Source organism: Arvicanthis niloticus, chromosome 3 (genome assembly GCF_011762505.2).
Source record: "Arvicanthis niloticus isolate mArvNil1 chromosome 3, mArvNil1.pat.X, whole genome shotgun sequence".
Classification (NCBI taxonomy): domain Eukaryota; kingdom Metazoa; phylum Chordata; class Mammalia; order Rodentia; family Muridae; genus Arvicanthis; species Arvicanthis niloticus.
In genome coordinates this window covers 22,203,210-22,215,759 of record NC_047660.1, presented here as the reverse complement: position 1 = coordinate 22,215,759, position 12,550 = coordinate 22,203,210, and the positions used below count along the sequence as shown (strand labels likewise).

Sequence of the window (12,550 nt, the reverse complement as noted above, 5' to 3'; positions counted from 1 at the left end):
CATAGTGAGTATTCACCTGTAAGACACTGTAAGCTACACACTGGAGCACAAGCATTTCTTGGACACTGAAAATGTGTAAAATTTCCCACTTGGCGCCTTCTGCGTATTTTGATCTTCAAGACCACTGTGTTGAGATAATTTGTTTTGGGGTTTTGTTTACAAGTGAGTAAACTAGGAGGAAAGACTTAACTTTACTGAGCTAAAAACTAGACAGTCTGATGTTTTATAGTCTATCCTGTTTGACCCTGACACATTACAGGGCTTCTTTTTACAATTAGATTTTTTTTTTTTCTTTTTAGTTCAGGCAAACTAGAGAACTAGGTGACAAAAAAAGAATGCATGCAGCTGGAGAGAATCAGGTAGGCTAGGAGGGAGAAGACTACGGCAAGGGTGTTTGCCTACAGGACCCTAGTATGGATCATCCTCAAGTCAGTTCTCTTAATGAGTATTTCACCATGTCCATGGTGGTCGTCACTTTAGGCTCTGTGTGACAATGCAAGTAAAGTAAGTACGAAGAATTTGCTCCTTCTCTCCTCTCTAGGCGCTTGTTACTGGGAGAAACCCAAGCAAACAAGCCACCAGAAGCCCCATATTCAGGACCAGGGAACAGAGACTAGAATTTCGTGAATTCTATAACAGCAGGCGGTAAATAAAGCAGAATCCCACAGAACGTGATAGTGACGCTCACGGCTGTGGCTTTCACACAGACAGGAATGAGCCTAAAGGAGTTAGACAGGTGAGGTCATTTGAGAAGGAATTCTTTGCCCTTGGAAGATGACAGTGTTCAGGCAGAGAATAATTCAACTTTGTTGTTATTTCCTTAACTTGACAAACTATAGCTGGGGAGAAATGTCAATGAATGGTTTTCACACTCTCAAATTTATATATGTAATGAAGCATACATCGTAGGAAAATGTGACTATAAATAAAACATGCTCGATGTATTTTTAGATAAGCCCTCCATTACTACCTGTTCCTCTCTACTGTGCACTCCGAGCCCTGTCTGAGACACAGCGTAGTCCCTAGAATAGACAGAGGTTCTGTTCTCCATTCTACAATAAATCACAAATTTAATTAGATTTTTTTCTATATGGGTTGTTCTTCTATATGGATAACTTCTTTTAAAAGTCTGAAGGTCTTCTTTTTGATTTTAGTTTTACAATTTGTATATATGTGACTGTGTGTAGTACATGCGTATATTCATGTGTCTCTGTGCACTTGTACTTGCAACTGTGCATACACATACGTGTGTGAAAGCCAGTGATACTGGGTAATTTCCTCTATCCCTAACTAAACCGAGCACTCACCGATTAGCTAGACTAGCTGGCTGGTAAGTTCCGAAGATCCACCAAAATTCCCCCCTGTAACTCTGAAGTAATGGATAAGTCAGTGCTGGGGATTTGAACCCAGGTCCTCATGCTTGCGCATCGAGCATCGTTACAAACTCAACCATTTATTCAGCTGCAAGGAATTTGTTCAACAAATAATCATTGCTACGTATCACCCAGCTTTCTCCAAATGCTCATTCTAATGTGTTTTACATATTTTTGTTTTGAAGAGGTCAGATAGGTCACCCATATTACATACATGCTAACAGTCAGTTACTTTCATGCATACATACTAAGAGTCAGTTATTTTTATACCAGATCTGTAGCAACTTCTTTTTTTTAAGACTTGACTTTCTGAGGGTCACACAACAAATCTCGGGTAGCAGAGGAGCGAATCAAATCTATGACCGCTGACAGTCAACAGTTCTCTACTCGCCCTTGGAAACGCCTCCTCCTCACCTGTCACTCACATGTTCACTGTGGGAAGCTGTAAAGTACATCTCTGGTTTGGTAGTGGTAGTAGAAGTGGGTGAGTGGAGGTCCAGTCACGTTGGTCACAGCACCAGGGCTTAATAGTTCTCCTGGGTGACTCTGGTCCTCACTTCCTCACGTAACCCTCACCACAGTTCAAAAAAGTCACCAAGGTTATCTCAAATCTGGGAAACAAGAAAAACACTCAAATTGTGTCTGCTACCAAAACCATGCTCTCCTTCCAGGGTGCTCACTGGTAGAGGGGACCTGAGAAAATGAGTATTCTCCTTTTTGCTTCAGGGCCTTACCCTAATACATCCTGCTTGTCTTCAGACAAAAGCACACATAGTATTTTACAGTAATTGTACAGTAATTTATCTTGGTATATTTCTCACGGATTACTTTATATTCTCTTTTGAATTAGCCCGTTAATCTGAGAATGGCGCTTACTTATATGCGGAATCTGACTATTCTGCATGTTTCCCCTGTTTTACATATGCATGGTCACATTTTACTATGATTACTGGTTATAATATCTATGGTGGGCAGGGCAAACTACCAATACAAACAGAGAATATGCATAGATATAAATAACACATGCTTAAATATAAATTATAAATATATTTATGCATAAGTATCAAACTGATATACATATGTAATGTATACACATGCATCATCACAAAAAAAATATAAGAAGCTATATACTCTGAAAACCATAGTAACTGCTGTACCTTGGACACAATCTCTGTCAAAACCAGCGGACAGCAATCACAGCTTTCAGTGGGGGAATAAAAGTGTCTTTGAACACTCCAAATGTTTGTTTTCACATGTCCCATGTAGCAGGACCACCCCAAAACTTCCCTGCTACTCTCTCCATATTGAGACATCCATACTGTTTGAACCAGTTTGGTAAGTATAAAAGAATATGCAACAACAATTACTACAAGACCAGTAACAAGGAGCAGAGAGTGACTGACTGTTCAGTGCTCAACCCTAACTGGAACCTCTGCATTGTTGCCTGAGCAACCACGCTTGCTCCCCTCCCCCAACCCAAGCCAAACAAACAAACAAAAAACTGAGGAAGAGAGGGGGTAAAGGTTAAGAGTGCTATGAAAGGCAATCATCTGGACAGGACATGGCTACTGCACTGACCAGCTCAATGCAGCAAGGTTTACCTGCACAAGACCTGCACAAGGACAAGCCAACCAGATAGGTCAACATTCCAAGGAGCGCGCGCTCGTGTGCGCGCGCGCGCGCACACACACACACACACACACACACACACACACACACACACACACGGACAATGTATATTGGGGGGTGTTCATGAAGAGAAAGGAGAGCTGGTAGCCATAGAAATAATCAAGATACATTGTATACATGTGTGAAATAGTGATAAACTAAAATCTCTTCTAAAATAGCAACAAACTAAGTAAACAGTGTCTATCTGTAAATCTGTAACTAATATTTTTTAAAAGGGCTTTAAGTTGAACAAAAGGAAGTGGGAAACAGAGCACAGTTCTTTCTTTGGATATTATAATCTGCTGCCAGACCAAAGCAAATTTTTATAAGGCAGTATAATTTCTCAAGTAGCCACTCTGTGGGAGAAAAAAATAAAATAAAAATAAAAACAAAACAAACAAACCAACAAACACCCTAACCTTTTGTAACATCATTACTGAGACTATATGGAGAATGCAACCATTTATTCCAGATCACTTGTCAGTGGCTGACTTCAGACTGGGTGTGGTTTGTGTGGGCCCCCAAAAAGGAATTCTGATGGACTGAAGTCCCAAAGAATTAGAACCCAAGCAGGTATGTCAGAGCCTCATGTGGCTGACCTTCCAGATACAGGGCAAGACCCATCTGTCAGCTCCTAGTCTGCTTCTGGGAGTGGAGAGGGTGTGGCCGATGAGGTAAGGCCATTGTTAGAGGGTGTTGCCAGTGACTTAATTTTAATATCTTTACTCTTACATTTTGTACACCCTTAAAGCCAAAAGCTGTGAATAACTCACAAGCTGAAAAATGAAATCATTCTAGAGTTTTTGTTTGTTTGTTTTTGTTTTTTTAATAAGGAAAATAAGCTGGATATGGTGGCACATGCCGACCCTGCACCCAAAAAGTGGAGGCAGGAGGATCAGGAGTTGAAGGGCAGTGACAGAGTGGGTAAAGTCCCGCCAGGATTACATTAAAAAGGGAAAGAGGCAAAATATAAGTATTTCCAGTCTGCCATTGTATTTATTTTTAAAATGTAAATGGGACAGAAGCTGCAATCCATATCAGAACTTATAAAAAAACATGTTACTTTGTAAACAACAAAAAAAATAATAGTGGTATTAATTTGGAGATTCTTAGCTCTTGTTCATTAATCACACACAAGCACAATGGATAAAATCAATAATAATAATAACAATGTGTGTGCTATTACAACTTTTGTAGAATTACGATTTATTGATACACATATATTGCAACTACATTTATGAACCCAAAACACTTAATAATGCTTCTCCCAAGTATAAGCAAACATATTGTCTAGCATCTCAATTTTATAGAATTATTTTAATGTTATTTAACTTAAAAAATATGAAATTTCATACTTTTCATTTTGTATTAACTGGGAAAAATACCCAGGACAATTTAATATCATCAGCTATTAGAAGTACCACCTCCCTGGATAAGATTTCTCACAACTACAAATTAATCAACACCTCCCATTTCAAAGTTCTGAGTACAGGGGCTGAAGGACAAAGTAGTTAAACCACCTTTGCTAAGATAAAACACACTAAGTTTTAAAATAAGTAATTTCATTATGTTGGTAACAGACTGCTTCGTGTTTAAGATCTGACTTTGAAAATATGTTTCCCCTTCACAAGAAGCCAGATGAAAATTCTAAACAACATACATATGTAGGCATGGTCACAACATCATAGACTCTAGCTATGCGCACGCTCTGGGGACTGAACATGAAGCACCCTAGGAGAAAGGGTGCTTGTACCACCTACGCTTTTGGAGCACACACAGGCAGCAGCTGAAACAAACAACCAGCCAAGAGTTGCTAAGGTCAAGGTCTCAACTGCTAGACCAGGACCATTTCCTCCCAGAGGACACGGGTTTCTTGAAAAGTACTTTCTAGGGGGTGGGGTGGGGGGAGGAGACAACAATTTTCATTCAATAAACAGTCATAAAAAGCATTCCCTATTAAAGTTGAGCTGACCAAAGTTTCTTTGAAATATGGCTAAGTAGTAGACAAATAACTGAAGGACTTCAGTAACCAACAGAAATCCTCAAGAATGTTTTATTTACCCTAAGACAGCTATGTTAGTTAAACAGATGCAGTTCGTAAATTAAATTTTCATGTGAAAATATTTTAACTTGGCTGGTTTAAGTATATTTCATATTAATTAAGAGTTAGCATAATAAACCTTTTTTTCTAAATGTAAGTAAACATTCTTGCCAATATTTAAATGCTCAAATTGCTCTGTCTCAAAAGCAAATGAGCTTCCGGGACTTAGTCTATCAAGATTGACCAGTGGTACAATTGAAATGTCTGACTTCCAGCATCCTGTAAGTAACAACAAGCTACAGTTACAATTTTCAAACCTAAAAATATACTCTTTACATAACCAACTACTACCTGGTTTTTTGTTTGTTTGTTTGTTTAATATAACCAACATTCAGATAAGGAGTAGCCAGCAGACAGGCTTTTTTCTTATGGAGGAATGGTCCCCCTATGTTAATTAAATGCCAGTTTTAAAAGCGTGTCTAGGATGATGGTTTATTTTCTCATTGAAGTGACCACTCCTCTTCCCATCAGAAGCTGCGGCTTCCTAAAAGCCACCAAATGTCTTTCAGAGCATTTACTTATCTAAATATCTCTTCCCACTACTAAGAAAGAGGCATGAAGGCGTCGAGGTGGATTTGCAGAATGACGTGTATTTGATTGGCAGATGTCTACATGGCACCTAGATGCACATTCACTAAATGTAAATAGAGCCTCTGCCTGTCTCTCCCATGTTACAGGGAAACAGAATGCTAATGCCAAGTTAAAATATCTTAGTGCTCAGCCGAGAATTCTATTAGACAGTAGAATTATTTAAAACAATCCATACAAAACAGAGATTTAAGCCATCTGTACAGTTAAATTAGAGAGCTGACAATACTAAACACAGAAACTGTTTATCCAGATTATACATTCCGTTGTACTAATACTCTTGAACTCAACATTTCAGCTTTTATCAGCCGAATTAGGGCAATTACTAGTAAAGTCTGCAAAACTAGAGGGGGGGGGGAGGGGGCTGGGACGCTACAGCGCATGTAACAAAGGAATTGATACTTTTTCCAAGTATTTGCCTCAAACGCACCAAGAAACAAAACTGTTGAGTGCACCCCACCCTTTTCCTCAAAGATAAAAGTTTGCAAAGTTCTGAGAGGCAGCTCTGTACCCAACAAAAGCAGAATTGATTCTCCTCGGTAGAAGAGCATCTAATATGAACACCAACTGACGTCGCTGGAGGTCAAGTCCTAGCCCTCTTAGCTGAGCGTCCAAGGCTAGAAGTGGCTCCTAGGCCAGCTCCGCGGGCTTCTCGGCCCAGGTGGCCTTACAAAGTTGTCCCTTGTCAACTCCATCCAGGTCCTTCGTAATTGAAAATAACAGCCACAGGCCAGCCCCTGGCTACTCCCATGGACCAGGCACAGTAGCAAGTGACAGTTCCACATCATTACGACCAGAGACAATAATAAATGTAGCGCCAGGACTACTATTCATGCCAGCAATCTTATCTCCTCCTTAACCCCTTCCCCTCCACTCTTCCAGAGCTCATACGCCGCCCGCACGGCTCGGCCCCTGTGTGGCTATTCATTCAGCCCATCCATTCCTAGGGACCAACTACTTCCACGACAACCCCCCCCGTACCCCCCCTTTCCGATTCAGCCCTGGGGATTTATTTCTCATCCTTGGCAACTGTCGGGCAAACACTGCAACCAACAATTCCAGTCGGGGGAGCAAAGCATTTGCTTAATTCACGTTACTTGCTAAGTTCTTTTAAAAATGTTTAGGGAGTGGGACAAGTAACCTCCCTCTTTCTTCTCCGCGAATCCTACCGCCGCTCCTGGCTAGGCAATAGCATCGCCCTTCCCCGACCCCCTCCCGCTTCCCAACACTTTCCTCCCCCTTTAAGAACACAGACCAACCAAAATGATTTAACTTGAGCAGATGACAGAAGGAAAATAAAACATGTTAAGAGAATACGATCTGATTTGGGATGGCGGAAAAAAAAAGGGAGGGGGTTGTTTATTTTGATTAAAAAAAAAAAAAAAAACGGAATCGGCACAGACCTGAACAGAAGCTGCAGAGCAGGAGAAATTGTTTTCTTTCCCTCACACAGAGTCCCCCTCTCTCTCTCTCTCTCTCGCCCTTTCTCTCTCTCACGCGCGCGCGCACACACTCGCGCACACACTCACACACACACACACACACACTCACACGGCGTCACCCGCGCACACTCACACGCACACGCACAAGCAGAGCCTCTCAGCTGCTCTCTGCAGTTCTCAGGAAATGAATGGGGGGCAACCCAGGGAACTGTTGTACTTGCAAATGACTTACCCGGATCACATGATGCGCTAAATGTAGGGTGGGCCGGTGGGTGGAGGCTGCCGAGACGCGAGCCCGGGTCTAACGTGGGGAGCCACGCCAGGCCCGCATCAAATTACCCCGGGGCCCAGCCGAGGGGGTTGCAAGAAGCTGCTTCTCCTCCCTTTGCAGCCCGCAGCTCAGGAAATCGGAGAGTCGCAGGGGGTGGGGCGGGGTGGGGTGAGGTTGGGGTGTGTGTAGGGTTGGGGGGGTGAAAACAGCAAACCCCCAAACAAAAGAGCTCCGGGTCCTCCTCCCCAGAAACAAAGCCCCGCCGCTGCGGGCGAGCCCCGGGGTGGGGCCGAGGGCGGGGGCGGCGGCGGGGAGGGGCTCGCTCAGCAGGCGCTAAGTCGCTTTATTGCCATAAAATGGGGCCCCGAGCCGCTCTGCCGGAGGATTAGGAGGCGGGCTCTGAGTGTGATGGTTGAAATCCCCTGTGGGAAACTAACCCCTCCCCGATCACAGAGGTAGAACGCAACACCCACTGCCCAACCCTCATCTAGCCAGCCTGGGCAGCGGCAGGGGGTGGGTCCGTGGAGCCGCCACCCCGCCCCACCCGGCCCCACCCCTGCCCCCGCCCCTGGCCCTGGGCCTTCTCGGCTCCACCCTGTCACCTGCACCACCTCTCTGCGGCACCCTAAATAACCCGTACATGGCCCCTGCCGCTCCAATAGCCGCAGCCTGGGGGGAATTCTAGGGGTCTCGGAGAGAGGAACCTCCGGATGACAACTCTCATCGGAGAGACTCTTGCTGAGCTGCCACCAAGTCCCCCTCTTTTGTGTCACCACGCGCCTAAGCAGCCTTGGGGAGAGAATTAGGAGACAAATAAAGAGGCCAGCCCTCATGGTCCTCGCCCACTCCCCAGCAGCAACCAGGGTGGGTGGGGGCGAGCGATGAAGGGGCCCGCGCCCAAGCTCTCCCGGCTGAGCCGCGGCTAAGTTGGAAAGGTGTGGGCGGAGCCGGCGGAGTCTGCGGGGTCCGCCCCCGGGCACCCCGCGGCTTAGGCAACAATGGGGTCCCGGCGGGGGTTGCCCCGCAGGTGGCGGGGGCAGAGAGACTCTATTAGATGAGTGGGGATCATTGTTTGGGTTCTAGTTCGTCGCACGTTCCAAGAGAAGCAGGGGCCCCCACTCTCTGAGATTCACCTTGGCGGGATGAATGGGGGAGAGGTTCGGGCGTGTGCCTCGCTCGGCTGCCCGGACACACCGGGGCGCCTGACCACGCCGGTTATTTAGGAAAGCAATGAAAGAGGAAAGAAGGCTCAAGCTGAGCTGGGACCCCAGCCAGGGCGACAGGGACACAAGCAGGGACAGATCGGTGCTCGGTCCTCGGAGGGGAGCCCGGTGCTGGACGCCATCCCTGCAGCCCCGCCTGCGCGCACCGAGCAGTGGGTTCGCGGGATTCTGGGCGGGGAGAGGGAGGAGGCGGCTCGGCTGTTCCCTCCGCGATAGAGAGGACTCGGGGTCAAGCCTCCCGGGAGGGTCGGCGGGGGCGGAGAGCTGAGGAAGCGGAAAGGGCTCGGCGGGGTGCAGGGGTAGGGATGGCCCCAGGCGGTCGTTGAGGGTCGGGGCACTGTGGGTACCACTTTTCTTGAAACGGAGGTGAGCTCCTTGGGCCTGACAACCCCTACTCGGTGCCTCGGAGCCCGCCCTGCGTGGGAAACCGCCCTAAAGGTGGGAGGCTCAAAGGGGAAGTTTGTGTTAGAGAAAAATTCGCAGTTCTGCGGAGTGGAATGGGGTGGGAAGAGAAACCATGGGGAGGCCGAGAAACAGGAAATGAGAGCGAAGGAGTAAATTGGAGCCAGGAAAAGCCAGCTTCTACATCTGTGTGTGCAGCGTGGCATTTGCTGAGCACTTAAGGCCCAGGTGCGCTGGTAATGAAAACAAAGGCGGGGCACGGGTTGGCCCCGCTCTGCCCTTGCCACGTTTTGTGAAAGAGGCGAGTGGGGCAAGTGGTCCATCCAGAAGAGGACTGGAGCGGCCCTGTTCTAGTCAGGACAGGATGAATCAGCGGCCGGTGTCCTCGGTGAAACAGGATTGAGAGAGACAGTGTGTCCCCGTGTTAAGGTTTCGAAGAAGAACAAATGAGCTAAGTGTGAAAGTGTCTGAAATGTGTGCAGCACGCTCTTCCAGAGAAGGAGCTCTAAATGAGAAAACAGTGGCAGCAGGGAGGTGTGGGACTCAGGCCCCTGGGAAGGAAATGGGAACTAGGGTCTGAAGGGTTCACTACTTCAGACACCCTGGGGGTGCCTGTTCCAAGAATTGGCAGCGGCAGACCTCAACCTGATCTGATCTTGGGAAGAAGCCCCTCTCCACTCCTGTGCATCCGGACAGAAAGGACGTTGCAAACTCAAGTTTGAAATATTGCAGAGTATCCGCAAATGTGTATTATTTAAAGGAGAACCCACTACTGGAATCACTAAAATGTGCCCGCAGGTGGGGCTAGGATAGGCAGGGAGTGGATTTAACTAGGGATGGGAGGGTGCTCTGAGAAATTATGTCATCCTGGCAGTTCTTGTGCTAACAGCTTTCTCAGAGAGCCTGAGAGCCGAAGCAGATGATCCATGTATAGTGAATACTTCAATGCGCGGGAAAACACAGCGCCTCCTCCCTATAGCACTATAGCATGGGCGTTAGGCAAACGATGACGTTCGAAACCAATCTGCAAGAATTCATTCCAGAGGACGAAGGAAATTAAGGGCAGGTCAAGGTTAATATCTAGAGTCTGAATAAAGCATGTGGTTAAAAGAAGAAAATACATCAAGTACTAGGACAAAAGAATGCTAGCAGCATTTTGAAAAAAAAAAAGATACTTTTAAGTAGGGATTAGAAATGTTAAAATATGCCAACATATAAGGAGGGGGGGGATGAAATGGAAAACACAGGTTTGGAAGGGAGGATCCTGCGAACCAGGGGTGAGAGTGGGAAAGAAAACACAAAGAATTTTAAAGAGATAGATGTTACTGAGATTTAGACCATAGAGTGCATGCCATGGGGGCGGGGGGGGGGGGGAGTGTCTGTGTGTGAGTGAGCATGTGTGTGTGAATGTGCATTCGAGAGTGTGTGCATGTGGTGTGTATGTGTTAGAAAGACAGTGCGCACGACATTTGTTTTTAATGGAGTTTATATCATTCTGGCTCTCTACAGAACTTAAAGCTTAACCTGTGGAGAGAAGGAAGCAAGGCAAGGAAAAATGGCCTGCTGTTCAGACCTTTCTACTACATTCCATGTGTGTTCAGGGATAACAGAAAATTAGAACAAGTAAAAATAGCAAAGTTCTTATTTATCAAGCATGCATCTTTAAGTAATGTAAAAGAATAGGGAGAGAAATTACTGAATCTTACAATTTCAATACTGAAAGTATTTATGAAATTTTATCCTGGAAATGCTTTGGGCCAAGGATAATGGCCCATCCTCCTACTTACTTCTTACTTGGTCTTTAACCTGAGGAAAAATGAATTGTCAAAAAGGATAAAGGGTGTTGTGTTGGGCTATACAGATTGAATATACAGGATATACAGATTGAATTAATTTTACATAACATAATGTCCAGAAAAGAAGAGAATGCACAAAAACCCTCCTAGGCACATAAGTGACTCAACATCAATTATACAGCGAAACTAGCAATTGCTTTATTTAATAATATGAAAGCAGATAGTCTACCCACCCACCCCACACCCTTGTTTTAGATTTTATACTTAACTAGTGGTAATTTAATGAAAAATTAGTATCACTGTGAGAAAACCTTTTATAGTATAAAAAGGTTTAAACCTGTACCACACACCAATTTCTACATGGTAAAAATTCTCTCCAATGTCTATTAAGAGGAGTCAAACCTTTGGATTAAAGAGGGCAGAACTCTGTGGGTGATTTGACATGAATTCTGTGTAGATCTTGGGGACGTTGAGTCCATTTCTGAAATTAAGGCATCGCAGAAAGATTAGAATCAACTAGAAGTGAAAATGGGACTCACACAGCTCTAAATAAAGCTTAAGAAAACAACCATGCTTCTTCCCAGGGAAAGACATGCATATGAACAGATAGGCTTTCACTGCCTATAGTTTTCACATGTCATATTTTGGCAATAATATGCAGCAAAGGGGAATTCTGTTGAAAGGCACGTTTAGAATCTTTAGTACAAATGGAAGCAGCTGGTGATATTATGTGATGATGTACTAAACAGAATGTTTTGATTTGGATGGTGAACTGCCTGAAAATTGGGAGGGAAAAATGTTATTTTATAATCTTGTCACAGTCATCACAAATTTGGGGTTTTCTAGTTTCAATATCACTTATTAGACATCCACTTTCCCAAGTTCCTTCCATGCTTTCTTCAGACCTTTCATCCTTTGTCCCACTAACACCACACCCGGCTAATATCGTAGCTCTGGAATTCTGTGCCTCCTTCTGTTTGACCTGTCCCACGTTTCCTAGACAAAGCCTGGATTACATTCTATACCTCTATACACAAAGCCAGACATCCCAATGGTTTCAGTGTACCGCCCCAGCAGTAAGAACCCTGTTTGGACTTTCTTGTCCTATATTCTCTCTTGCAGCCCAAGGAGGATGGGCTCCACCTTCCAGCTCCACTGGGAGCCTTTAACAAGTGTTTTTCTCTCTCCTCCTATCAAATCTTTCCAACACATTTGCATGACAGACATTTCACATACATGTGGGTATAGCCTATCCAGTCATCGAAACATTCTTTACCTCCTTAAAACTTTTTTTAGTGTAATGCAAAAACTGTCGCATTCACTAGTGTGTAAGCACCTCCCTATGTCTGCCCCCCCATGTGTGTGTGTGTGTGTGTGTGTGTGTGTGTGTGTTCAGGAGAGACACATTTTTTTTCACTTCCTTAAATTGGTGACCAATGGGAGGCATACTAGATCAAACAGACAGCAATGGCTGCTAATTTCTTGCCCTCTTCTTCTGTTACACAGAACACTGATGCTTCCAGGAACTACAGTGAGCTCACTATTACATAAAATACACTGAGAATAAGAGCCATGCCTTAACTCTTAACAACTCTTAACCACTTACTTGACTTCGTTTTTTACTCCTACACTGATTTGCAAATAGTAAGTGATTAATGAATGCTCGTGGAATGGAAGAAGCAATTA

The 12,550-nt window shown here is 44.8% G+C and overlaps 1 protein-coding gene across 33 annotated transcripts in view; it reads right to left on the bottom strand.

Annotated features, from left to right (window-relative positions):
* The window catches only part of Klf12 (KLF transcription factor 12), a 401,439-nt gene extending 393,718 nt beyond the window's left edge, over window positions 1-7,721 (bottom strand). For 13 of the 33 annotated variants that reach the window (XM_076930650.1, XM_076930654.1, XM_076930651.1 and 10 more), the window contains exon 1: window positions 7,405-7,712. The gene's annotated coding sequence lies outside the window, so the exon portion shown is untranslated. Of the gene's footprint in view, window positions 1-7,133; window positions 7,374-7,404 lie in introns of those variants that run through there. The other 20 variants (XM_076930633.1, XM_076930637.1, XM_076930658.1 and 17 more) reach the window with 7 other exon arrangements.
* Window positions 7,722-12,550: the final 4,829 nt, after the last annotated feature.